This window comes from Pseudorasbora parva, chromosome 14, assembly GCF_024679245.1.
Source record: "Pseudorasbora parva isolate DD20220531a chromosome 14, ASM2467924v1, whole genome shotgun sequence".
Classification (NCBI taxonomy): Eukaryota; Metazoa; Chordata; class Actinopteri; order Cypriniformes; family Gobionidae; genus Pseudorasbora; species Pseudorasbora parva.
Window position 1 is genome coordinate 21949189 of NC_090185.1, and position 26784 is coordinate 21975972.

The following is a 26784-nucleotide window of genomic DNA, read 5'->3' on the forward strand; positions in this document are numbered from 1 at the left end:
AGAAAATATTTGTGTCACAAATTGTTCACGTTTCGGTGTGTGTGTGTGTCAAACAGCGCGAGACTGCAAATTATTGTTTTTCGCAAATTATTGTGTTTAATAACTCTTTTTAATGTCAAGCAAGACACATAAGTAACAGTAATGTGCCCAGTTCTCTGCCCAATGTGTGACCAAAAACTTACACTTTTCACAATGTTGATGTAGCCTATTAAAATCATTCAGATATTGCGAGCCATTGCGATATGTATATTTGCGATATTTCGCTAATTTCGATAAATTGCACAGCCTTACTTCCATGTTTAGCGCGTTGTTACGGAAAGAGCACATTCATAATCTGACGTACTGTACGCATTCTGACTAGCGCATAGCTTCCTTGTGTGTTCACGTCATTTTGTTCCGATACATACACTGTAATAAATATTTAAAAAATAAGTTACCTGGTTGTCTTAAAATTTAGAGTTCACTGAAATTAAACATTTTAGTTAATGCAATGAACATTTTTGAGAATCGACAACCTTTATTCAAATATCATTCAAATATTTTGTAAGCATATTGGGTTATTGTGCGTTTTATTTGTGAATATGGCAAATTGTGCTATTTTCACAATTTATCACATTTTTTATGTGGTTCAGATACAATAATATTTTAAGTTTCTATTTACTAAACCAATTTACTACCATTGTATCAACTCAAATTTTTAATTTCAATAAACTCAAAATTTTAAGGCAACCAGGTTACTTACTTTTTTAAGTTAAACTAACAATTGTTTTTACACTGTACATTTTGTAATCAGGTTTGTTTCGTCAGATTAATCTCATATAGCGTACAAACACCAGTAAAGTGCTCAATCATTGTTCAGCTGCTCACACAGCTCAAGCTTGACATTATTGACTATGATTGGACTACTTGATTTCTTTGATTGAAAAACATTCTTAGCGCATTGATACCTTGTGGTGTTAAGTCTTTCATTATCACCATGATGTGCACTTTTTATCTTGACTCTATTATCATTGACAGTATCAAAAAACCTTTAAGTTTTGTGACAAGATAAACACTGTTTGAGCAATTAGCGCAAGCTTCCATGTACGATGTTGTGTTGCGATCTGTTGTCGCCTCTTTTCATAAATCTATTTCTGTTCAATTGAGTGGGAGTGTGATTGTGTTTGGGTTGGGGGGGGTTTATTCAGGTTGCTTCTGTTACAGTGGCACCCTGAGGCGGTTACTTTCATGAAGACAGATAAGCTCACCGTGAAAATCCCACTCGCTCCCCACCACCATGCCGCACGAGTACCACCCTAGCCTTCTCTTCCTCTTTCTGGAGAGTTCTTTAACCTTGATGAGTGAGATGAAGGGGTCAGAGAGGATAGACAAGTGACTGAGCTGTTACAGTGTATGTATAGAAAAGCCCACCCCTCCTCCTTGTCAGGATCAATATGGCTAACAGTGAGCTGGGCTAGTCAGGCATTGAAGGTGGTGGTGGGTGTAGGAAAGCTCTACTGAGGGCCATAAAGAGTCTTAAGTGCACCTGGTAGCTAGCGCCTCTGCTTTCGGCTGTCTTTACACATAGCAGTCACATAGGCTCGCCTGTTAATACCAGATTTGTGAGATTTATCATGCTCTGGGGTCTGAGCTTTGTGTCCGTGTCTGTTTCATTTAGCTCTGCCCTACTTGAGAAGATCTGTTTTTGTGATCTGCTTCTTTTTTGAGGGAGCGCGTCGTGGTTTTTCATCTTACACTTAATGACACATAATAGAAGATATAGTGTAAAATATGACCTTGTTTTGTTCATTGGCACTCGAAAACTTTAGACCTTTTTGGCTGCAGATATTGAAAAGTATTTTACGCTTATAAGAGCCCTTCAATAAAGTTTTAAATGGTGGTCAGTGATGAAAGTTTCTTTATGCTGGCATGATGGTGTAGTTATGGCATTTACCGCTATAGGGGCAAACCAAAGCTAACTTGACTCCTTGACTTTTTTTCAGGAGTATTAAATTGATCCTTTGTCTAGAAAATAAACATTTTTAATCGTTTACTTCTAGTCCTGTGGAAAATAATTGTTTAAATAGTGATTTATTAATAATACAGGGCTTAATTCTAAGGATTTTTTCCACAGTGGTTCAAATTTGTACTTGCCCAGTCAAAACTTTAACTGGCCCCACCACAAAAAAACGTAATAAATAAATAATATAGGCCTAGTTATTGTCTTCATTGTTTTTGTCCCATAGCCTTAATAAACAAGGCTGTGACACCTATAACTACTAGCCTAACTCATACGTTTCAAATGTTGTTAAAGACAAGTAAACTTACAGTAATAAAATAAAAACAAACTAATAAAATAAACACTTTTTCAGGTAAATCTAACAGTAATTTTCATTACAGTCACAAAAGTTATTCAGTCGAGCAGTGTGCTTTTTTTTCTTTGCCCTTTGTTGTTTGATTGACAGCAGGAATATTAGGCTGCTGTCACTTTAAGAGCCACACGGATCCGATATACTGTTACACATGTGTTTTATTTCTTAACTGTTTATGTTCACTTAAGATATAACAGACAATGTATTTTATTTTGTGCCATCATTTTGTGTGTATATGTCCGTTCAAATGCAAGAAGTTGTGAAAGAGAGCTCAATTCAGCATTTGCAAGCTGAGAGATGTGCTTTTTGGACGGGCACTTTGGATGCGCAAACAAAACCTCTCACACTATTGAATTGAGTTCGCTTTTGCATTCTTGCACTTGAATGTTTAGGCCACATCCACACAAAGCCAGTGCGTTCCCTATCCAATCTTTTTTTCTTCGACTCAAGAAATATCTGCATACACACGAAACCACTGAAACCAACTCAATATAGTACACATGCCAGACCAGACCAATTCTACCACAGAGATGCATTAAAAACGGAGAAGAAGACTTTGAGCATGCTAGACTTGGGGTGATGACATCATTATTTCTCAAAATATACGGATTGGCTGTACACACGAAAACGCATGTGTGTCGTATTCAGATTTATCCACTCTAGGATCCGTTTTAAAAAAAAAGAGCGAAACCTATTTTTCGCTATTTGGGTGGCGAAACCACCCAAAATGTCAGATTGACCAGGACGAAGCAATGATACTATACAACATTTTTACATATAGCTAAACGCATCTCCATGTCTGGGGCCTTAAAATGGCAAGGGTTAAAAACACGTACAAATGAGCACTGGCACATACGTTCGAGCCCTGTATTAGTGTTATTACTCTTATTTATTATTTTATTTAATGTATTTAGATAATGTACTGTCAGCCTCTCATTGCGAAATAAACCCTTTCTGAATGATACAAGACTCTTCTTGACCTGAATTGTGCCTTTTAGCTATCATTAGTCTTTGCAAGCCCTGCAGTCGTTTCCCAGGTTGTTGAGACGTTCTCCTGCTCGTAAGTTCTCCACTCCCGCTCAGCTTAGGTAATTGAGTTGAGTGAGAAGTTAACCACCCGTCTCAATGGCAAGGAATCCTGGTGCCCCTCCCTCTCAGGAGGGTCACATTGTCCAGCCCCTCTCCCACCGGTGTAATCCCTTCCACCGGGACAAAGGACCTACCCACGGGCCACAGAGGTACATTAACCCACCAGCCAGCGAGCCCTCTGACCTGAGCGGCAGAGCCCCGTTCATCCAGCCCAGCTAACAGCTACCGGCACTCGGCACATCAAAGCCGAGGGCTGAGCTCGTGTTTGCGGTTACTTATTCATGCGGGCCTGGGAGACAGTCCGTGGAGATGAAACGGCAGTGGCGAGGAGACCCACTGATGTGCAGAGTGGAACACCTCCCCTGTGGTCTCAGTAAGGAGTAAGAAAAGCCAGATCCGACGCTGGTTGGTGCTGTGATCTATGTCGCAGCGCTGAGGGGATATCTGGCCCCTACATCAAACATCTTGTCCCAATAATGCGGCCTGTTATCAGAGCGAGTGATGCCCACAGCTTGGCTTTAGCCGACTGTGTACTGTACTGTGATCTGCTGTAGTTGAGCTGCAGCATTTGTGATGTGGAGATTATGTCAGACATATCGGCGACACGTGAATCCAATACCCTGTGAAGGCTGTGGAAGAAGGACATTTCAACATTGTTGATCTTAAAGCACATAGTGTTAAAGTGAAGTGCGTAATTCCTGTGAGACCAAGCAGAATGATCTCTTGAGTAGGTACTTATTTTGAATAAGTAGTTACTTCACGGCCGCTAAAAAGGGACGTTCTATACAGAGTGAATGTGGTAATCTGGACGTATTACATTCGCCATGCTTTCATTTTCACGTGACCTATAAGCATCAGTTGCATCGCTTCAGTGCCATTCATAAATCCTCTCCCGTAGCCTCATAAAGAATACCATCGTATATACACTTCAGAATCCCTCCGGAAAAAGTAGGTCATCCGGTTATTTGTGAATTTGGACATACTTCTTTTGTCACATTCTGTTTTTGGCCTGCTATATAGTATAAGGATGTATATGATTTCAGATGTAGCCATTGTTTTCAAACTGCTGTCAAGAATCACTTCTCTCATCTGCTATTGGTTGGTTGAACAGGTAGCCACGCCCCCAAACCCAGTGTTGCTATGCATATGGTTGGAATGTTCAAGTAAAAAGAACAAAGAGGGCGACGTGTTTCCCTTTCATGGTAATTAAGCAAACAATTGGCTTGCTTAATATATAAAATGAATTCAACTAAAGGACATTAGAAGGAAAAATTATCATTCATTCACCCTCATGTCATTCCAACTCTGTAGACTTTCTTCCGTGAAATACAAAAGATTGATAATATTAAGAATTTTAAGTTTTTTCGCCATACAAATAAAATGTTTTATACCCCACTGACATTTTTTATTCTATGGACAAAAACATCATTTTTTCTATGAATTCACGACTACACTACGTGGTCAATAGTACGTGGAAACCCGAATATCATACGTACCTATATGTTATTTCAATACAAAGTCTCCTCAAACCTACTTTTGTGCATATAACATAATTTGATGTGCAACTGATTGAAAAAAAAATATGATAGAATATGTTATTTTATGTATAATCTAATAATATCTATGTATAAAAATTCTCCACCCAGTACTGATGCAAAATAAGTGCCACGCTGTGTTTCTCCTTCACTGGCTGCAGTGAGATGCAGGGGGCGTGTCCTCGCAGGGCCACGCCCCCCGCTTCCCCAGCATAGGTCAGAGGCGGAAGAGGAGGTGAGGTTGCCATGGGAACAATGCTCGGCATTAACCAGAAGGGAAACAAACAGTAGCATTTCATAAAGTAGCGTTCTTGAAAAGCAAGCTTGTTGTTGTGCAGAAGATGCCTTGAAACTGGAGTTCTTTTGAAATGCGTTTGAGTTTATATGTGCGGTATTTGTGTAAGGGCAAAACCAGTGCCATTCAGTTGTGTGTACTCATGTTATTTTTTTTTTCTTTAGTTTTGTTTCAAGTTGTGTTGCAGTAGGCATGAAGAGTCAGATCTCGCAGAGATCTTCTTAAACCTCTGCAACAAGGGCAGATTGATTGGCCTTGCTATTGTAAAAGTGAGAGGCAATGCTTTAGTATCTTTTTCTTTAGTAAAATAGTTTTTGGCAACAGTCCTTGGATTCTCTAGCTTTTTGCTAGTATTCCACATCTATAAAAAATGGAAAGCTCATGTTCAGCACACGTTACTGTGAATGAATAGTCTTTTCTGTACAACTAAACAAACAGCGACAGCTCAAAAAATGACTTAAGAGTATCATAAAAGTAGTCCACATGACATTTGCTTTATTCCTTGTGTTTTAAAGTCATTTTATAGCTTTTTGTGATAAACAGATAAACAGTATTTAAAATCACCTGTTTAAAACCTTAATGCTTAAAAATGCATGCAAAAGCTTTCATGACGCTGCAGGACGTCTAACCGTGGTAGAGATGATCTCTACCGGTCACCCCTAATTCAAATCATTATTTATTGATAATCTTCCCCTCAAATGTAGTTTTCTCTTTCATGCTTGAGGATTTGTTGCATGACAACATTACGGCAAGCGATGACACCAAAAACAGTTGTTATCTATTAAAGGGTAAGTTCACCTAAAAATGAAAATTCTGTCAATAATTACTTACCCTTATGTTGTTCGACACTTAAAAGACCCCGTATATATCTTCACAACACAAATGAGGATATTTTTGTTGAAATCCGATGAAAGGCCTTCATTGACACCAATGTCATTTCCTCTCTCAGGACCCATAAATGCACTAAAGACGTGGTTACAAAGCCCATCTCGCTACAGTGGCTCTACAATCATTTTATGAAGTGACGAGAATAGTTTTTGTGCGCAAAAAAACGAAATAACGACTTATATAGTGATGGGCCGATTTTTTTAAAACAAAGTTTTGAACCGTTATGAATCAGCGTATCGATTCATGATTCAGATCACCAATGTTTTGACATCACCTTTGTTTTGAAATCACTATATAAGTCGTTATTTAGTTTTCTTATATTCGTTATTTTTTTGCGCACAAAAACTATTCTCGCCGCTTCATAAAAGTATTGTAGAGCCACTGTAGTGAGATGGGCTTTGTATCGACGTCTTTAGTGCCTTTTATGGTCTTGAGAGAGGAAATGACATTGGTGTCAATGAAGGCCTTTCTGAGCCATCGGATTTCAACAAAAATATCTTCATTTATGTTCGGAAGATGAACAGAGATCTTAAGTGTGACATGACATGAGGGCAAGTAATTAATGACAGAATTTTTGGGTGAAATAACCCTTTAAGGGCTCACAAGAGAAATATGATTTGAGAGATACAGTGGAGGACAAGAGTTTCAGCAAATAATAAATAACATTTTAGGGTGAACTGTTCCTTTATATATATATATATATATTACAAATGCAAAGCATTTCTGCAAAACAAATGTCATTGCTAATTTAAATATGGACCTCCTCAATATCATTGGTGGATACCGCCCAGCATGTTTGTCATTATTTGATCTGATATCTGCAATGTTCTGCCAGCTGAACTAGTACTGCCAAGTTTGCACCTCTTTTTTTCCACTTCCCCTCCTCCTCTCCTCCTTTCTGTGCTGCTCCCCATGTGGACACAGAGGAAAGATGGGAGAAGCTAGCGAGATATACTTCTCGCGGTAGTTGGACGTCAGCGGCGTACCTGATCTCGACCATGAGGCGACTGCAGCAGCGCCCTCCCTCTTTCGCTCGCTCTCGTTTTCTCTCACGCTCTCCCTTGTAAGCTCCCTGAATAAATTTTTTTTTATCCATCGCCACACAGTTTCATTGTTCCCCTGTGCTTTGTAACTATGGCAGGCATGAAATGCACCTAAACGCAGAAAGCGGCTTCCCAGCCCCAGCCTTCTTACCCATCCCCTCCGCCTTCTTCCCCCGCCCCCCCCTTCAATAATATTTATAGTGCAATCTTTTTCTCACCCCCATCTTCTTTTTAGGGATTTTTTTCCTTTTCTTTTTCACAAGTCCAATGCCATGCCCCAGCCTCCCACTCTCCCATCCCCTTTTTTTGCCCCAGCCCTCTCCCTTCGAGCTGACAGATACACTGTTCTCTCTTTCTTCGCCTTTCACCTCCCTCCGCCCGTCCTGCCGGCCCGGCACAATGCCGACGCTTTCTCCCGCGGCCGGCCGAATGCTGCCCTGAACTAACAATATCAGCGAAGCTGTCTCAATGCCAGGGAGCCCCATTGTGTGCTGCCAGAGGGGTGTTAACACCCATGTCTGGACCCAATGAATAGTATTATTGTGTCTGAGACATGCAGCTCGCCCCCTCGGTTGCACCCTGCCCCCAAACTCTAAAGCGGTCCCCCATTTTTTGGCACTTAACCTACTTTAAGGCAACGTCATTTTGAGTTGAAACTTGCTGCACTTTGCAACATGCATAAGTGTCGTTTAAAAAAAATTCATTGTAGTTTTAGTCGGGTAAAATTGTGGGATGTTTACAGGGTTCCCACGGTCAAGAAAAGTCCATAGATAACATGGAAATGGTGATTTCCAGGCATGTAAAAGTCAGGAAAACGATTAAAATCGTAGAAATTGTGCTGTATTAGTGAAACATCTAAAAGATGTGAAAGTCATTTGTCAAGTTGCTAGCGTGTTAGCCGGTGTTTTCCATGCTTTAAATGCACAGCGAGTCCATAAAGGAATGTCCCTTTGAACTAATTTGCATGACAACAGGCATCCGAAATCATTTAAATAATTCCAGAGTACGCCGAAACGAAAACAAGACAACATTTTCCTCGTCTGTGATGTTTACAAGTTCCGTAGCTTGCTTATCGCCCGTTTAAAGTCCCGGTTTTGTCCGCTGTACGGGGGAAGCATCAGCATAGGGGCTCTAAGTGCACTTGGCAGACAGTTTCTTTCAGCCTGACATCCTTAACTCAAAAAATCTCCTGCCTCAGCTTTTTTATTCCAAGGTTAGAAAGTTCACATTACTAACTGAGAGCAGATGCCAAAACATTCACCTTGCACATCTCCCTGATCAAAGCTGCGGATTGACATTTGCAATGGGCAAAATGCTGAAAGTTAAGCTAAACTTGTTTTCTCTCTCTCTCCCTCGCTGTTGTTTTGGCAGGAGTCGGAAGACGAGCGGAGAGTGGGAGTAGTGATAGTGGTGGAGGAGTGAACCCGGAGCAGGTGAACACAGCTGCGGACCGCCATGGGCTCTCTTCCATTGGTCCCGACTCTCCGTCTTCGGGTCTCTGAGAGACGGCAGGGGCCAGCCAGGGAGCGTCGGAGTGGGCAGGCGAGGCAGCTCGCTTTCCCCGCCGGCTACCGGCTCCTCAGCAGCGAGGAGGGAGAGAAATCAATACTGAGGAGAGATGCTGCCAGGGGTCGCCCAACGCTGCCTCCAGCCATGGAGCCATGGGAGCCTGTGTGTTCCGCTTTCTCTCTCTCTCAGCCCAATCTCAGTCAACTTGCATCAGCTAAAGAGAGGGCCAACAGCCTTGATGCTCTTCATGCAACACTGAGTGTGTGTGCGTGTGTGGTTCTGCCAGAGGGCCTTTCCAGGCTCGGCATCACTTGATAAAACTTTGCCTGCTGGAGAACGAGTAGAAAAAGAATGTCAAAGGTCTTTTTTCCCCCATCTTTGATTCCGTTTTTCGCTACGAGTGCACATTCGCCCTGACTGTTTTAATGAGTGCTTGACGGAGATCTCTTTTACGCTAAATCAAGAGGCCTTCTTTTTTTAGTGGTCCTCCTCCTAAGCATGCACAAAGTGCTCTACATCTGATGGGCCGGGATGAGAGAGCAGTTTGAATTCTTTCACCTTTTCCACCGTGGTTTTACGTGAGTGGCCTGGAAAAGGACTTGGCTTTGATTTGCAGGCGAAGGGCTTGGCGTAACGACTTTCACCCTTTACCGTGGCACTTGATGGGTATTAATAAAATCACGGACCAATGGAGAACAGTGCGAGATGGAGCGAGTTCCAGAAAAGTTGCTCCCGCAAGGCCGCAGATACTCTTGGGATGTGGACGACTGAAACGTGGCCTGCTAACAATTCGAAAAGTGGAGCGCTGGTTGCAGTGGATAGTTCCTGTGTCCTTGGATGATCAACAGGAACAAGTCAGATTTCGGTAAGGAAAGATTTCAGTAATCATGCGTGGGTTCTGTAACATCCGCTTTACATTGCGTTCCAGTTGCTGGGGTGTCTTGTTTTAAGCTCCTGATTTGTGTTATGTTAATCGAACAAAGTGGCAGATGATTGTAAAGATACCCGTCATCCTGTCTCGTGTCCACTGGGCAGCGCCTTCGACAAAATGGCCGTCGATGCCTGCCAGCTGTCTCCTTGCCAAGATGGCGGCACTTTAAACACTGCCCATCTGCCTAATCAAGGGCCGGTATGTAGATTCCAGATAATTGCATTTGCATATGCTTATTTCCCTCGCCCGTTATTGGTGGGGCCGCCTTTGAACAGGCAGGGCATACGCACATGTTTACTTTATCGCTTGAATCCTTTTACAGTCTGTCTGCTTTATGTTAAGCTGCAGTAGCGTTCTGTCATTGGAAATGGGTGAAAAATATGGCGTTAACACACACAAAGCATCTGATGCCTGTGCCATCTGTGACATCTGCGACTGGGTAGTCTAGCTACATAAATCCCTCACTCTCAGGGCCCGGTTCCAGACAGCCTCCTATAATGACCTCATTAGCATGCACAGCACTCCTCACTGTAGGCCCTGGTGCACTGCTGTGCCGTGGGACCCGGCAATCCGCGCCCTTCACACAAACGCTCGCCGGGCAACATTGTGTTCCTCCTTACAATACAAAACTTCACACTTGTTTTATTACAATCATGTCAGTGGAGCCGAAGATCTGAAAGGGGCTTAGGCAGTTAGCCTGCTTGCTCGGGGAGACGTCCGTGTCTGTTGGATTTTCAGGCAGGCTAATCAAGTAGTTGTTGGTCGGATTTTATTTATTTGTATTTTTTTCCAATTGATTTTAAGCTGTATGTGTTGTTTTACGTAAACACAGAGTTTAAAAAGTCCTCAATATCAGTAAACTATTTAGATTGAAATAGTAGTCGAAACTGCCAACCCAAACTCGCTCAAAGACTGTATGATTTGTTCACTGTAAAAAATATATTATCAATAAGTTATGACAACATATTTTTTTTAAATTACTCAAGATTAAACAACATTCAAATAATGTTTAAGTCAGTTTAATGTCATTTAAGATATGACTTACATTTTCCATGATGGTTGTACTTAAATTTAAGCTGGCAAAAAATGTTTTAACTCGTACTTGCTGGCAAAATGGTAAGAAATTGTACAAGTTGGGTTTTACAAAAATGCATGACCCAAACCCTAAAGCTTGTAAATGCAATATGAGAAAATTTTATAAAAGTAGTACCCTTTCATACGAGACATATGCTCGTCATCTTGTATGAACCATTACAAGTCATCATAAAGTGTGATCACTAGTTCCTGTCTCTTACTATTTAGTTTCATAGTGATAAAATGCATGAAATTCTGAAATTAGGTTGGGATGACTAGTACCGTACGGCAGTAAAAAGATGCATTTTTCGTGGTAAGAGTAATTAAGAGTAAAGAAAGGCAGAATTGAATACAGAAAGAGACATATTGCAAATATATTTGGTGGTATTGTTAGGGACAACATGTTTAGTTGCTATGCAACCATAAACAACTTGACATATTAATATTGAATGCTTGTATTTGAGCTGTTTGACCTATATGTGACTCATTCAGTCAGAAATTAATTTTAACCTATTACAACTTTGTTTCAAGTGTCTTTTTTCAAATTTGATTGAAGCAGCATATTGGATGCTAGCAATGCTAACTGTGATGCTAAGCTGTCTGGAATAACCGTTTCTCTTATTGGTTGTATTGTTTGTGGTTCATAGGTGTGATATGTCATGTGGGTGTGGCGATTTGGTTTAAATTGGGCGGAGAGGGCAGTTAAATTTTGGGATGGGGTAGGGTGGGGGGGTTATGCGTCTGTCTGGACAAGTTGATGTCTAAAACGCATATTAGCAGCAGAGTGGTACGTCTGGGTCAGGCAGTCTGCGTTTGTTCCATATTTGCATATTTACAACAGCTGGGGAGCCCATATGTTTTAGCCTGAGCCAGACAAATTTATATATAGCCTGACACACTGGCAGGGCTACCGCACCCCATGCCCCCCCCCCCCCCCCCCCCACAAACACACACACTCACACATGTCGCAAATCTAGTGCCGTTCGAGTTCTCTTCAAAACACAAAAATATCCCCTCCCACCTGAAAAAAAAAAGGAAAACCAAAAAGCTTTTATGCTAATCACAGTGTTAGCCATGCGTGTGAGTACACTAGTGCAATTATGCATAATTCAACGCAAAGCTAGGCTGGGAGGCTGAGTACAGTAAATCCTGTTAGTAGCCCGCAAAGGCGGGAAACGAAAGGAGGGGACGGTGGGGCGAGTGTTACGCCCATTAGGTGCCAGAATAAAGGCCACGTTTTCACTAGGACCCAGCGACATGTTAACCTCCCACCCCTGTTGTACAGGTGTACACGTGTGGTGGATAGCACAAGATTTAGGTGTCATAAGATGTGCTTTATTTTATTTTTATTTTGAGACTTTAAATTAAATGATTAGAGCTGCCTTTTTATTATCTGTAACAGCTACATGTACCAAGCTTCTGTTGTTCTCACAACATGAAACCACACTCCTTCCGGCTGTCTTACATACCCACTTGTAAACCTTTTACACTTCTACCTTGAAGGCCTGGAAGTCTTAAAGCTTAATAACTGGGTTGAACTATCTCAAACGAGTGGTATCCTGGCTCCAGTGCTCTATCGAAATATAAAAACGACAAACATAAAAAATCCCCTTCCCTGCCTGTCTGCTACAAGCTTTTCTCCGATTCCTGATTAGCCTTGAAGAAAAACCAGAGCGCTTTTACATTCCACGAGTGCTGTAGCATCATGAGAGAGCGTCGTGGCTCCCCTCTGTGCAGAGACGGGCTTATATGTTTAATGTTTCAATGTTAGCCGTGCCTTAGTGCCGACGGTCTCACCGTTATGAGGGGGTTTCTATGCTCAGAGTGCCCGCTGTTTTTATTTGCTTGGTTATTGATTGAATGTGGTCCACCCACAGAAGTAATAGTTGCTAAAAGCATTTATTGGCACTGCTCAGTTCTGCCAGGGTGATATGCAGTTTTTTTTATTTTATTAGATTGTGTTCCACCTGTGATCTGACAAGTGGCTAGCCAGGCTAAAGACTCTGGGGGGATCTGGCAACTCAATTAGGCCTGTGTATTCATTAGCATGCATATTAGCAGTTAATTTAATAAAGTCATGTTTAAAGCACATTTACCTATTACCACAAAGCATTCATGGATTTATTTTTGTAACATAAGTCTCACTTTTTGTCTCTTAGTTAGCATTTCGCATGCTAAGCTATGAAGTGAAGTAAGCAGCGTTTATGAAACAAAGACCTTAATAACATGAATGCATACATGAATATTAGTACTTTTTACAATATTTTAAGATATTTTAAGATATAATAACTCTGTATTTGTTAAATAAAGCTGATTAGCATGTAGCATGTTGCATACAGTCAAAATTTATTTAGAAACCGCATTTTCTCACAGTTCATATAAAGGAGGAGGTTATGGATTACAATCAACCAATCAGCTGTCAGCTGTTCAATTTAAATATACAACTAGATAATACCCATTTAGGTCAACCGATGACCAAGCAATGCTTCATTTTGTCCAGTCTGTGATGTAAAAGGTCACATTAGCAATTAAAGAAAAACACTTCAGCAAAACATGGTCAGGTCAAAGTGAAACATTTTGGTCCCAAATTTGTATCAATTTGACTGGAATGTTTGGTTATAATATGTCACAGTTTACTTTATTTTGTATTCTCACTTACATTAACTACAGTGTCCTGCACCCACTATTAATAAATATATATATTTGGTGTCTGATTAATAGTTGGTTTGACTTTATATGATTAGCATGTCATATTTGACTTTCGTTTATAAGCCATTTTTAAGATGAAGTACAATACATGCATTATCAAATGCATCAAATTGTGTTTCCTCTACACAACTTGGTCCAAAAAGAGCTACTGGCCCTTTAAAACACACTAGCGTCAACCATGGCTGATTACAGTCTGAGGGAAAACAGCCGTTTATCCAAGTCACTGATTATGTCATTTTTAAGCCAAAACATAGCGCTGCGTGCGGAGTGTGTAGGGCGCAGAATTATGAAGCGAAGAGTGGAGTGTGTGAACGAGAGCGCAGGAAATGGGAATGGAGTGCTGTTTGTATGATTAAACTGTCGGCTCGGTGGCACAGGCCACGTTGAAGAGCCAGGCCTGAGATTTGACCGTAATGAAAATGCCCCCGAACTGCACCCCCCCCCACCCTTTCAAAACGTTGCTTCAGACCAGCTCAGGTCTGTCCGTACGCCGAGAAGAGAAAGGAGACGTGGAACAAGATAGACAGACAGGGAGAAAGAGGGAATGAGAAAGTACCGTTCCGTGGCAAATGATTTCGTGGCAGCACGAAATGTAGACAGGAAGTGTAAGGTTTGGATGAGGGATTGAACAAGTAAACTTCAAATTCTGCCGTACCTCATATTGTGAAAAGGATAGTTCACCCAAAAATGAAGAATTCTGTCATTATTTACTCACCCTCACCCGTCATTCCAAATCGGTATCACTCTCTTTCTTCAGTGGAACAAAGAAGATATTTTGAGAAATTTCATACAGTGGAAGTCAATGGGGTCAAACATGTTCCCATTGTTCTTCATAATATCTTCTCTTGTGTTCTGCAGAAGAAAATCCTACAGGCTTACAACGACATGAGGGTGAGTAGATTATGACAGCTTTTTTAGATTAAGAACTATCACTTTAATGTTTTGTTCACGTTGCACAGAAATCAAATTTGGTTTCAAATCAGATTTTTTTTGGACTGGTTGTTCATCCTGTCATTTTTCAAATGATAAAATCTCCTGTTTTTTTCAACATTTTCTTTGTTCATGTTCATCATGACATCTTGTCAGAGTGCTGAAATCATGAGGAACGTGACAGAACATAAACAAGCCTTTTTGCTTTTTTCCTGCTACATTTCACTACATTTTTGGGACCCACTTTATATTAGGTGGCCTTAAGTACTATATAGTAACATTTTAATTAATCATTTGATACAATGCACTTATTGTGTACATACATGTTTTTACATTGTACTTACATTTTAAAAATACCTGCATGTAATTACGTCTGTAATTCATTTCTGTAGTTACATTTGTAATTACACAGTTGACCCTTCCCTTACAGCTAACCATACCCTTAAACTTACCCACACCACCTGTCCCTAACTCTACCCGTATCCCACCTCAATATCAGCAAAAGGGATTTGCAATACAATTTGAACACAGTACGTACATTGTACTTATTTTTTGATGTAAGTACATAGTACTTAAGACCACCTAATATAAAGTGGGGCCACATTTTGAAAATTATATATAGTTCAGGAAATAGTGATGAAAAATAAGTGTGTTCAAACACAGCTGTATATGAAATTGCATGTTTTATATAATATTATAAACATTTAGCATACTGAATGACAAAAAACTTGAATCTGAGCGTTTACACTGGAACGCATTTTAAATCTGATTTCACACCACATTTGGATCACATTAACAAACATCAGATGTCATGCGTTTTGTTTAGCGGTTGTTTAGACCAGGGTTTTTCACAGTTTCCACACCAAGGACCCCCAAACATGATGAACTTTTTATGAAGGACCCCCTTCCTAAAATCCATCTAAATATTTTATCTATGAAAAAACATTTAAACAGTTAGATAAATAGTGTGACAGTATAAATACAACATATTGTTCCGAAATTAAAATGGCTATACTTAATGTTCGATGTATAAACCTGAAAAAATGTTTTCAATGAAAATGTATTTGTATAAACTAATTTCACAATAAATGTATGTAAGCAGCTTACATACTGCGTTAAGAAAACTGCCTTAAAACCACAGTGAGCAAGATAAAGGGGACTATAGTGAAGAAAAACTCACTAGAAAGATACAAAGCAAACACATACAATTCTGGAAAGTATGTATGCAGCAAGAAAGGAGATAAAAATATAGAAATGAAACAGGTAGAATGTTCTGTAGACTTTATCCATTTCTGCTTTGTCTTTTTATTCTCCTTATTTATACCCCTTTAGAACCTAATGGAGGACTCCTGAGGGTCCAGTTTGAAAACCTCAGGTTTAACTACACAAAACGTAACAGATTTGAGAAGTTTTTTTTTCTTTTTTCTGCTCTCTGTCTGAAAAAACTGAAGATGTCAAAATCTGCTAAGGATAATAATGGAACAACAGTTTTAAAATTTGATTTTAATTGACTGTTATTTACAACAAGATCTGCATTTTCAAGAGTTTAAATAAAATATTTTTTTATAAGAGACAATAAAATCAACTTTGTGCATCAAAACCACTCCTTTCTTGATTTTCAAAAGTCAATGAATTTGCTGCAGCTAAATGTAACATTTTTGACAAGCCAAACATGTCAGTCTCTGAGTAACATGCAATGTATTTCAAGCCACAAAATAAACGTAATTCCGTAAAATAAGTATAATGAACTACGCAAAAAGCATTTCGAACCTTTTCATCTCTAGCACATTTTATAATTACCCAAAAGTCAAACAATTCCTTACTTATATGACTTACACCTTATTATCACGCACGTCAAAAACTTAGGCTGGCTGTCGGTTGGAATAACAGAACTAAAAACAACGACATAACACACTCAAGGGCATGAATCACTGAACACTTTTTCCGGCTAAGAAATCAAATAATTATTACCTTTCGAGCCATCTGTTTTCAGATCCACATAATTCGAATATCACGACACAGATGTCTGTCAAAAATCTGTCAAAAAAGATCAGAGGTCCAGGGAGTACACGCATTTCCTGGAAAGCCCACCCTACTGGATGTTTTGACTACGTCACCGCTTTCCGAGAAGAGGGAGAAAATGGCGGCATGAGCGGCTTCAACATGCTGTCTGTCAGAGAAGATTACATGCATAATATATAACGTACGTGTGTATAAATTTGTTCTTCACTCGCTGAAACTGAGGGAACAAAGTGTAATACTTCACACTGCATGCTAATGAGATTAAACGCCAATACAACTGAAAAAAATGTCGGCGGGTTAGTGAACATCGTTCAACGTGTCGGTTTTGACGGACATTTTTTAAGCACGAACTAGGCATTCAGATTCGCATTCAATTTTCATTTCTTGACGGATCTTTTTTTCATAATCCTGGCAATAGATGCACTGTTAAATGAGTTGAGTTTAGTCGTTCAATTTGACTCTCATAAGAATAAATTCCATAACTTGACATGATTTTTTTATTAAATGTAGTTTGATCACTATCTTAGTTGTTTAAAATATTAAGGCAGTTATCAAACTTTGATCAAATGTATAATTTTGCAATAAAAGGTTTCGATTTGTTACCCCTTAGCAGATTTTGACTCGTATATGACTGAAGGCCTGCTCACACCAAGGACGATAACTATAACAATAACCATAATTATAACGTTTTAATAATTGTTTTAATTCAATGAGAATAGGAAAGTGCTCATCATATCTGTAACAACACAGAGGATTCATTGCAGTCACTCTCAGAAGGATTTTTGATTGACAGCCAATGAGAATCTACCCAACTTTAAAGCACTTGAGCATTAGAGTGACTGCAAGCGCACTTATAATAAACACAACGTTATCTTTACTCAGTATGGATGTTAATATTGAATCGTTATCATCATTGGTGTACGAGGAGAAATATCGCAGATAATGGTAGAACGAGCACAGCAAACATTACTCTCACATTGTCTCGGTTGAGCGTGGGAACGAGTAAAAGTGTCAAATATTCAGTCATACGCTGGCTAGACGGCCCAGCTGCTCTATTCAGCTGCAGGTGAGGAAAGACCCTAGAGGTCAAGGTCAGGGGAGGTTTGTTGTACGGTCAGACGTCTCGCTACACCCCAAAACGTATTTGACTAGCAAATAAGGGGGCGCTTATTACCACTGCTTCTTTTCTGCGCCAACCTAGCAACCGCTTTTAAAAAATGCGTCCATTTACATGATCCTAAGCGTGTTTTAATGAAGCCCACGGATATTTATTTATAGCATCGTTTGCAAGGAGCCAACACCGTCGCTATGCCACATTTGTTCCCGCTGTCCATCTCCTGTAGTGTAAACAATGATACCCCTTTAAGAGGAGGGCTTTTCTTCCTCTCAACATGTTTCTCCAAAGAAACCAAGTTTTTGAATAGCGGACGAAGACACCAGCCCACCCTCTGGAAGATTCCATTATTCATCTCCACCTATGCTTCATTAGCTCAGCTGAAAAAGTCCTCCCCACGCCAACCCCCCAATACCAGCGTCTCAATGGACCGGTCCCCATCTTTCCCAGAGAGCCCCCTCTTCCTTGTCCTTCCCCTAATCGTCTCAGCTCGCGCTGAAATCAAGCTTAGAAACGCCGCCGCTGTGAGCCTCTCTCCTTCCTTCCCCCCTTTCCGGCTCATTCTCTCACCTAGCTCACACACACATACACACGCATGCACACACACCCACCCACCCACTGCTTAAATCCCTATCAGCATGTCAACAAAATGTCCGCCCAGCTGGGGTTGACACTCGCTCGCCTTTGGGGCTTCACCTCCTCCTCGCTGACCCCCCTCGATCCATCGTGGTCATTTGTTCTGTCTCTAAAGCTGCTCTCGGACTCAAGTATATGATGTTAGTTTGTGTTTTAATGATGAATTGCTTCTTGGAGAATCCGGTGTCTGCGCACTCTGGCGTGAATCAAAATGGTTTTTAACCAAATTATATCTGATATAATGCTGATAAATTATTTCAGTATTTACTACAAATTATTATTAGAATGAGTGTTACATTACACGTGCATAGATAGATAGATAGATAGATAGATAGATAGATAGATAGATAGATAGATAGATAGATAGATAGATAGATAGATAGATAGATAGATAGATAGATAGATAGATAGATAGATAGATAGATAGATAGATAGATAGATAGATTACTTTTCTTTTCTTTTCTTTTGGTAACAATTATTTTATTTGTATAAGCCCTGAATAGTCATTTTCCCTATTCTACAACATTAGATTGTTTAAAAAATTACTGTTACCATACTTTGCCTTTAAAGTGGTGGAATAATCTCCCACAACTCTGTAAGATAAAGGAAATTAAGTCACTTTCCCTCAAGGATAAGATCTAAAGCACTGAAAGATATATGCTTTCTCTGAATTTTTTTTTAGTATATTTTATATTTTTTATCTTACACCAAGAAATTGCTACCACAATATCAAAAGGAAAACAGAATGTATCACTGATCACAAAGTGGGATGTTTAAAAGTCTGTTAATCATGATTTCATTAGCGTTATGTGCTCTTAGCAAGTGGAGTGTTTGGCTAAAAGTTTAAAATGGTCAATCCTGTTACCGTCAAACTCTGCTATCAATGTTATTGCTACACTTTGCCTGGTTCGTCTGTAACAGAGCAAACAATGCTATAAAGACATTACTTTTTTTTTTGTTAAAAGTAAACAAATAAAAATAAAAGTAACGTGTTTGGCAAGCACTGGTTTATTAAAGTGTAATATGTTTTCAATAATAATAATAATGGAAAGAATTTCTGTTAGTGAACATTTTTTCCCTTGCCCTTTTGAAATGCAAAATTTTTCTCCAATTATAGAATCACCAATCAAGGTAAAACAGAACAGTTGTGTAAATTAATAAAACAACACCAAAACACAATGAAACATCTACTACTAATGCTAATATATTTTATATACATTAGGCAAGTATAAGCAGATTACCGAATTCACTTTATTTTTACATTTTTACATGTGTATGTCCTTTTTTTTTTGCATGTGTATGTGAAGTGTAGAAATTAGGCATATGGACATATATACCTTAAAATCCCTTCCATTGGTGTAACCCTGGTGTAGTCAGGTTGATTCAGTCATCATTTTGACATATTATTGTTATTAGATTTTTCGTATGCCTGACATTTTTTACAGTGCATGTACATGCTGATTTGCGTATTTGCATTATATTTGACTGCTGCTGTTTTATGTTATTCAAATGCATTTGCCACGTCCTGTCCTGCTTTGCAGCTCTTTTCCCATCTGGATTGTTCTGTTATGATTACGTAATTATGGGATTGCGGTAAGATCGTGACACTGTGATAAATATGTGGCTGATTCAGGGGAGAAGCTGTCTGATCTGCCTGTATATTATGATTTTTTGGACACTTTCTTGCTCAGTGAAGTCTCAGCGGTGCTTAGTATCTGCCAGCATAGCACAATTTGCATGTAAATGTATTCAGATGAAGGCAAGCAGGGAGACCACCAGCTTTGCTGGATCTTGTGTACCAGAATACAGGTGTCGGTAAAAATGAGTCGCATCCCAGCAGTAGATTATGAGAAGTAGAAAATGCCTCTATTGCCAGAACAGGTCACATAAACCCCCAATAAATTGCATCTGAAAGTAATTACATTCATCTAATGCTCTGTGATCCACACTGAATAATGAGTTTTTATGTTCCGCTCCCGATACGTCAACCCCGTTGTTATGCATTTCAGACAGGCACGTTGCAGGCAGCCATAAGGAAGTATCCAGGGGTCCTCATGCTGTCAGTGGAGAGAGACGGGCGAGGGAGGGAGTGTGATAGTCTACAGTACAGCTGGCTGTGTCCGAAATCTAAAGTGAATGACTAAACACGCAGCATTTTGTGTTTTGGTGTTACTTTATAATGGAACTTGTTTCTAATAGGCTTTTAAGGGACCATAATATCATCCCTAATGATCTTAAACAAATTAGCAAATATTATGTGACGAAAATGCTTTCGTTAATGCATAAAAATAATAAAAAGAGCGTTCACACTGACCAATTTGAATCTGGTTTCACACCACATTTAAATTTGGTTCGTAAACATCGGATTTCATGTATTTTTGTTGTTTCGACTACACAAACAGAAACATTTGTGTCATATATGCCCCATAATAAAGAATTTTGCTGCTTGTTGTCTGAATAAAGCTAGCATATATGGTGGTATATATGACTAAAAGGTGAGAAATACAGCATATAATGGCTGCCATAGTGCAACTAGCACAGCAAACATTACTCTCTCTCCATGGTTGAGCGTGGGAACGGGTAAAAATGTAAAATATTCAGTCATGCGCTGGCTAGACGGCCCAGCTGCTCTATTCAGCTGCAGGTGAGGAAAGACCCTAGAGGTCGAGGTCAAGGGGGTTTGTCGTCTCGCTACACCCCGAAACAATTTTGACCGGCAGGGGCACAATTTTTGCTGCGACACATGATGTAAATGTTCATTTCACTGCAGATCTGGGCCTAGGGAAGTCTATATATCCTCATTTTCTCTTTCTGTGCATCTGCTGCAATTGCTTTTTTTGACGTTTGGCTTAAAGTTTGCTTTGTTGAGTCCATTAAGAAGAGTTTTCATAAAGCAGTGTTAAACTGGGGAACAAAGTCTCTTGGAGACTCCACTGACCTTGCCTGGGGTCTGTCTATCATTCAGCCTCTGGTCATTGTTATTTATTGCCAGAATACCCGATTGAAGCAAACAGTGATCCGGTAAATAATCCAATAAATAAATACAAATGATTATTTTGCACTTGCAATGATAATATCAGAAGGCAGAATTATTACTGTAGTATCAAATTGCAGTAAAAAAATAATAATGTATTATTAAATGTTTATTTTTATATCAATAAGTTTATTTTTAATACATTAAAGACTGATATAAGTTTAAATATTACTAAACAGAATATTTTAAAAGCACACTAATTATTAAATTATAATATGTTATGGAATATATTATTTAACATCTTAACATGTAGACAAAATATAAATATTTAAAATATAAAATTGTATTACTTTTATTTGTATATATTTTATTTTGTATTCATATTATATTGTAATACTTTTAACAATTTGTAATAATAAATGAATAACAAATATTATAATTGAAAATAAAAATATTTTAAAATAAAAACTTCTTTAGTAATATTCTATTTTAATAAAATATACATTTTATTTTGCTTTTAAGGTAATAATTCTGCCTTCTGGTATTTAAAAAATATATTTTAAATGGCTTGTTACAATTTATTATAAAATAATGTATTAATAATAAAATGGTGAAAACTTGATTGCATGTTAAACTAAAATTGTACTTTATCAAAAATATGTATAAAACAGATATTTTATTACATTTAATTTTAATCATGCATTTTAAATTATTAAAACCTTGTTTAATAATAATACTTTATCGTTTTAATATTTTAATAAAATTTGAAATAATTGTAAATATTAAAGAATTCATTGAAATATTATTGAAAATCATTTTTAATAATAAATAAGAATATTAACATTCTATTTAAATGGTTTGGACTTTAGTGGTTAGTGCTTGAGCTCTGACACATTAATCTGTGGTGCTCCTGTGGATGATGCAAGTTCCAGTCTGCCATTGCTGCTCCCCATCACTTCCTTTCCTCTCTTGACAGTGTGTATCATTAGGCAAAAAGGCCTAAATGAAAACGAATGCAGGTCATTTCAGCTGCATGATTCCAGGCTCCTCCTCTTCCCTGCAGAATGATGCAACTAACCAGTTAGAAAGCTGTGTTAACCGAGCCAACACTTTTTTATTCAGTGGACTGGACGTTTGCCAGTACGAGTGTGTTTAGCGAGCATATGCTTCCTTCCTTCCATACAGGGCCTCCCTTCCGCGCAAACCTTTATTTCAAACGCCGCTCCTCGTGACTGAGTGATGCAGAATTAGTATGCAGCCAACAGCTTGCCTCAAATAATAGGACCCAGGAGCGGTAGCAGAAGTCCAGGGGGGTTATCCAGCGCTCTGCCCCTCACCCTCCAGTCCTGGACTCAAATCTTAATGGGACATCAGACAGGACTGTCTGAATCGAGGACTGGCCGCACCCCCCTCCACAAAACCCCTGCTTGCATAGGCGCCTTCTTTCTCTATGGAGGGGGGTCCCAGATGGGCGATTCCTGCCCCCCACCCAAACGCTGGGTACATTAGTCTATCTCCGGATGGCTTTGGTGCGGTTGCTAGCCTAGCATCAAGCTAGCTGTTTGTTTACAGTAGGAGAATTTGAATAAATCACATCCGCGCCTCTCATCCAATAAAACGCATCCTGTTTCAGATGCCAGCTGGGCAATGAGCCTTCTATTTATGCAGTGTGAGATGAAGACAAAAGATATATATATTAATAATATGTGACCCTGGACCACAAAACCAGTCAAAGTCACACTGGTAAATTTGTGGCAAATAGCCAACAATTCATTGTATGGGTCAAAATTATTGATTTTTCTTTTATTCCAAAAATCATTAGGATATCAAGTAAAGATTATGTTCCATGAAGATATTTTGTAAATTTCCTACCATAAATATATTTTAAACAATGTATTAGTAGTAATATGCATTGCTAACGATTCATTTGCACTACTTTAAAGGCGATTTTCACAATATTTAGATTTTTTGGCACCCTCGTATTCCAGATATCCATATAGTTGTATCTCAAATATTGTCCTAACAAACCATACATCAATGGAATAACGTATTTCTCAATTTCCCAAAAAAATGACCCATGTGATTTTGTGGTCCAAGGTCACATTTATGTATATATGTACATGCTTTTGTCGGATATACATACATACATTTAAACAAAATCCAATTATGGCAGCCATGTTTGACTTATAACGCATGACTTTGTAGCATGACCAAGCAGACTAGACGTTGCGCACTGATGATTAAGCAGGGTCAGTCGTTGAGCTGTCTGCACCTCAATCCCCAGAGGTTATATTAAGCACCCTAGACTGGAACCAACAAGCACCCCCACCCCCACAGCCCTGAGGTCAATCCCTGTGCCCAGACAGTCCTTCCCCTGACCCCTGTCTGGCTCTAGGCTCGGGGTCAAACATCACGGCTGATAAAGTCTGCTTCCCCGCCTCTTCAACCTGCGTGCTAGTAAACACACTCATGCCGTGGCGTGGCGGCGGGAGAACGGCACACACGCAGCGTCATCCTCGCACACGTGACTCTGAGCATCCCGGCTTCTGTGTGCTGTCAATCAATTCTCATCCCCCTCGCTTCTCATCCGAGTCTGCGCTCAAGCCACACCTCATTCAGACGGTGTACAGTCAATAGCTTGACGATTTGCAAAAAGATGTCCATACGCTATTTAAAAAATATCATTGTTGGTATTGCATTATATTTGCTCAAATGTTGTAAGTGAAACAGGTTCTGATTCTGCCCTCTTTTCTTGTGTCTCCCCAGGTAGTGAGACCGATGACTGAATCTGGATCCCAGGACCACCAGAGACCACCGGTGGTCTTTTTTTTCTTGTTTGGTTTTTCTATTATTTAATAACTGTACATAACTGTTTTTAGTAAGACTGCTTGTGTTGCTTTTGTCGGATCCCTTACTTCAAGTATTTTTGGACAATAAAGGTAAGTTCAGTATTTCAATAAAGATTTTTTAAATCTACAGTAGAATGGACCGTTAATGATACTGAGACTTACTACTAATTTGCAAATTTTACAGACAGACAGACTGTCACACAGATGGATGGATGAATGGACAGATGGATGGATGGATGGATGGATGGATGGATGGATGGATGGATGGATGGATGGATGGATGGATGGATAGATAGATAGATAGATAGATAGATAGATAGATAGATAGATAGATAGATAGATAGATAGATAGATAGATAGATAGATAGATAGATAGATAGATAGATAGATAGATAATAGATGGATGGATGTATGGTTAGATGGATGAATAGACAGATGGATAGATGGATGGATGAATGGATAAAAAGTAAAATGGATGGACGGATAGATGGATGGATGAATGTTAGATGGATAGACGGATCGATGGATGGATGAATGGATGGAGGAATGGATAGATGGATAGATGGACAGATAGATGGATGAATGGATGGATGGATGGTTAGATGGATAGATGGACAGATAGATGGATGAACGGATGGATGAATGGTTAGATGGATAGATGGACAGATGGATGTATGTATGGTTAGATGGAGGGGCGGACGGACGGATGGAAGGATAGATGGATGGATGGATGGATGGATGGATGGATGAATAGTTTGATGGATGGATGGACGGACAGATAGATGGATGGATGGTTAGATGGATAGACAGAAAGATGGATGGATGGACGGACGGACGGACGGATAGATGGATGGATGGATGGATGGATGGATGGATGGATGGATGGATGGATGAATGGTTAGATGGATGGATGGATAGATGGATAGCACAGAATGCTACTTTTTGCTATTGTCGTAAACTATTCCATTTCAATGCTCTGTGCCTAATTGCTTTGTATTAAAAATAGAAAATGTTTTAAATAAATCCTGAAAAAAAACGTCTTTGTTATCGTTGTTTTTTTCCTTCTGAATGAAAGAAAGAACTTGTCTTGAATGTTTGGCACTTTTCATGAGGAAACTGTTGGCATCCTGTGAGAAGTGTTTCAAAGCAAGTGCTCTTATTTAGATTATATTATTATTATTTTCAAATACTCATCAAACAGCAGTGTTGATTCCATGTTATTTTCACACTGGCAGTACATTGTTCATAATCCAGTGTTTCTCCCTACTACTTTTTTATCTCTTAAATGTTCCTTTCTAAAAAGCCTTGAATATATTCAGAAGGTCTTCCAGGTTTGCAGCATTGACCACATAAACCAGCCACTAGTCATGTGACTATCAATTCAACCTGAGAGCCACAAGGTTTCATCACTGGAGTTAAGGAAATCATTTCACTTTTAAGATGCTAACCAATGTCTTTGGAAGGCTTTTATCTTCCAAACATATTAAAATGTACAAATTCATGTCATTTCATATTTATAGGCAATGCATGTAACACTTTTTTGACCTGGATAAGTTAGGTTAACAATAAAATTAAGTTAATAATAATAATAATAAAATTACGTTTATTGTATTACATATTACATATTTTAATTGAACTTTTTTATGATTTAATTACGTAATAGCTTTACATTAAACTCAAAAACCCCTGCAGATCCTTCACAAACTCCCATCTGGAAAACCCTGACATAATGTAATATTTAATGCACTTCATGTTGTTGGTAACAAAGAATGGAATATATTTTCTTTCTCTTTGTATTTTTACATCAATATGGTACAAGACTATCCTACTCAAATCAATACTCAAGTTAGATCAAAAGTAATCCAAAAGTAGTCCGATTACTTTACCTTAAATGTGTAATGTAATGGATTATGTTAGCTACTAACTACAATATATGTCATGTCATTTGGAATCAGTTGCCAATTACAAGTTGTAAGTAATCTACCCAGCACTGTGTACAAATGCCACATTATTGTGTTGTGAGAATAATATTAGACGTGTTTGATGAACTATTATATAACATAATCATCCCACAATGAATGAATTACTGAGGTACATTTTTTAAATAATAAACAAAATGTCTTTCCCTGTTACTGCATGATTCTGGTGTGGAATTGCTTTTTTAACTTTTATAAATGACTTACTGCTAGACAATTATACATATATAAAAAATCTAACAAATATGGATTGTAAACTGTGTTTGGTAACAGAGTTAAAACTTATAAAATGAATAGAAAAGTAAACCACCTCATATAATAGGCCTATTTACTTACTGACCTGACCTGAAGTTGACAATCAGCATTTTCTTAAGGTTTAACACCACTTTACCAAAAAAGAGAGAGGATTTTTGAATTTCATTTTGTATCTTATTCATGGAAAGTGCCTTTTGTCCACTATTAGGACGAACTGAGAGTTTCGCTCAGCCAGAAAGTGTTCATTACCAGAGAAGGAATCCATTTGACTCAAACACACACACATCAGGCTTCTCCGGTGGCAGTCCTGCTTCCTATTGTTTCCCTTTAACTGTCAGCTCAAGCGCTGGTCCAGTGCGCTCCAGTGCCCCTTCTGAAATCTGCCCCTCTTCTGAAAGAGCCTGCGGTCACCCAGCCACACTGACCCGGGATCGGGGCCAGGCCACCCTGGCCATGACTCAGCCACCGGGAGGCCAGGCTTTGGCCTGAAAGAAAGCGAGAAGGAGAGATTATCCTATTCTGGGCCGGTCCGGTGGAGGGTACGTGGTATTGACCAGGAGGGGCCACCCATGGAGCGTCCATTGAGCCATGAGATGGCCTGATA

General features: G+C 39.1%; 1 long non-coding RNA gene across 1 annotated transcript in view; it reads left to right on the top strand.

Annotated features, from left to right (window-relative positions):
* Positions 1-24076, top strand: part of LOC137040356 (uncharacterized) — a 45443-nt gene extending 21367 nt beyond the window's left edge. The window contains exons 4-5 of the long non-coding RNA XR_010897884.1: positions 8573-9575; positions 23867-24076. This is a non-coding gene — a long non-coding RNA (uncharacterized lncRNA). The remainder of the gene's footprint in view (positions 1-8572; positions 9576-23866) is intronic.
* Positions 24077-26784: the final 2708 nt, after the last annotated feature.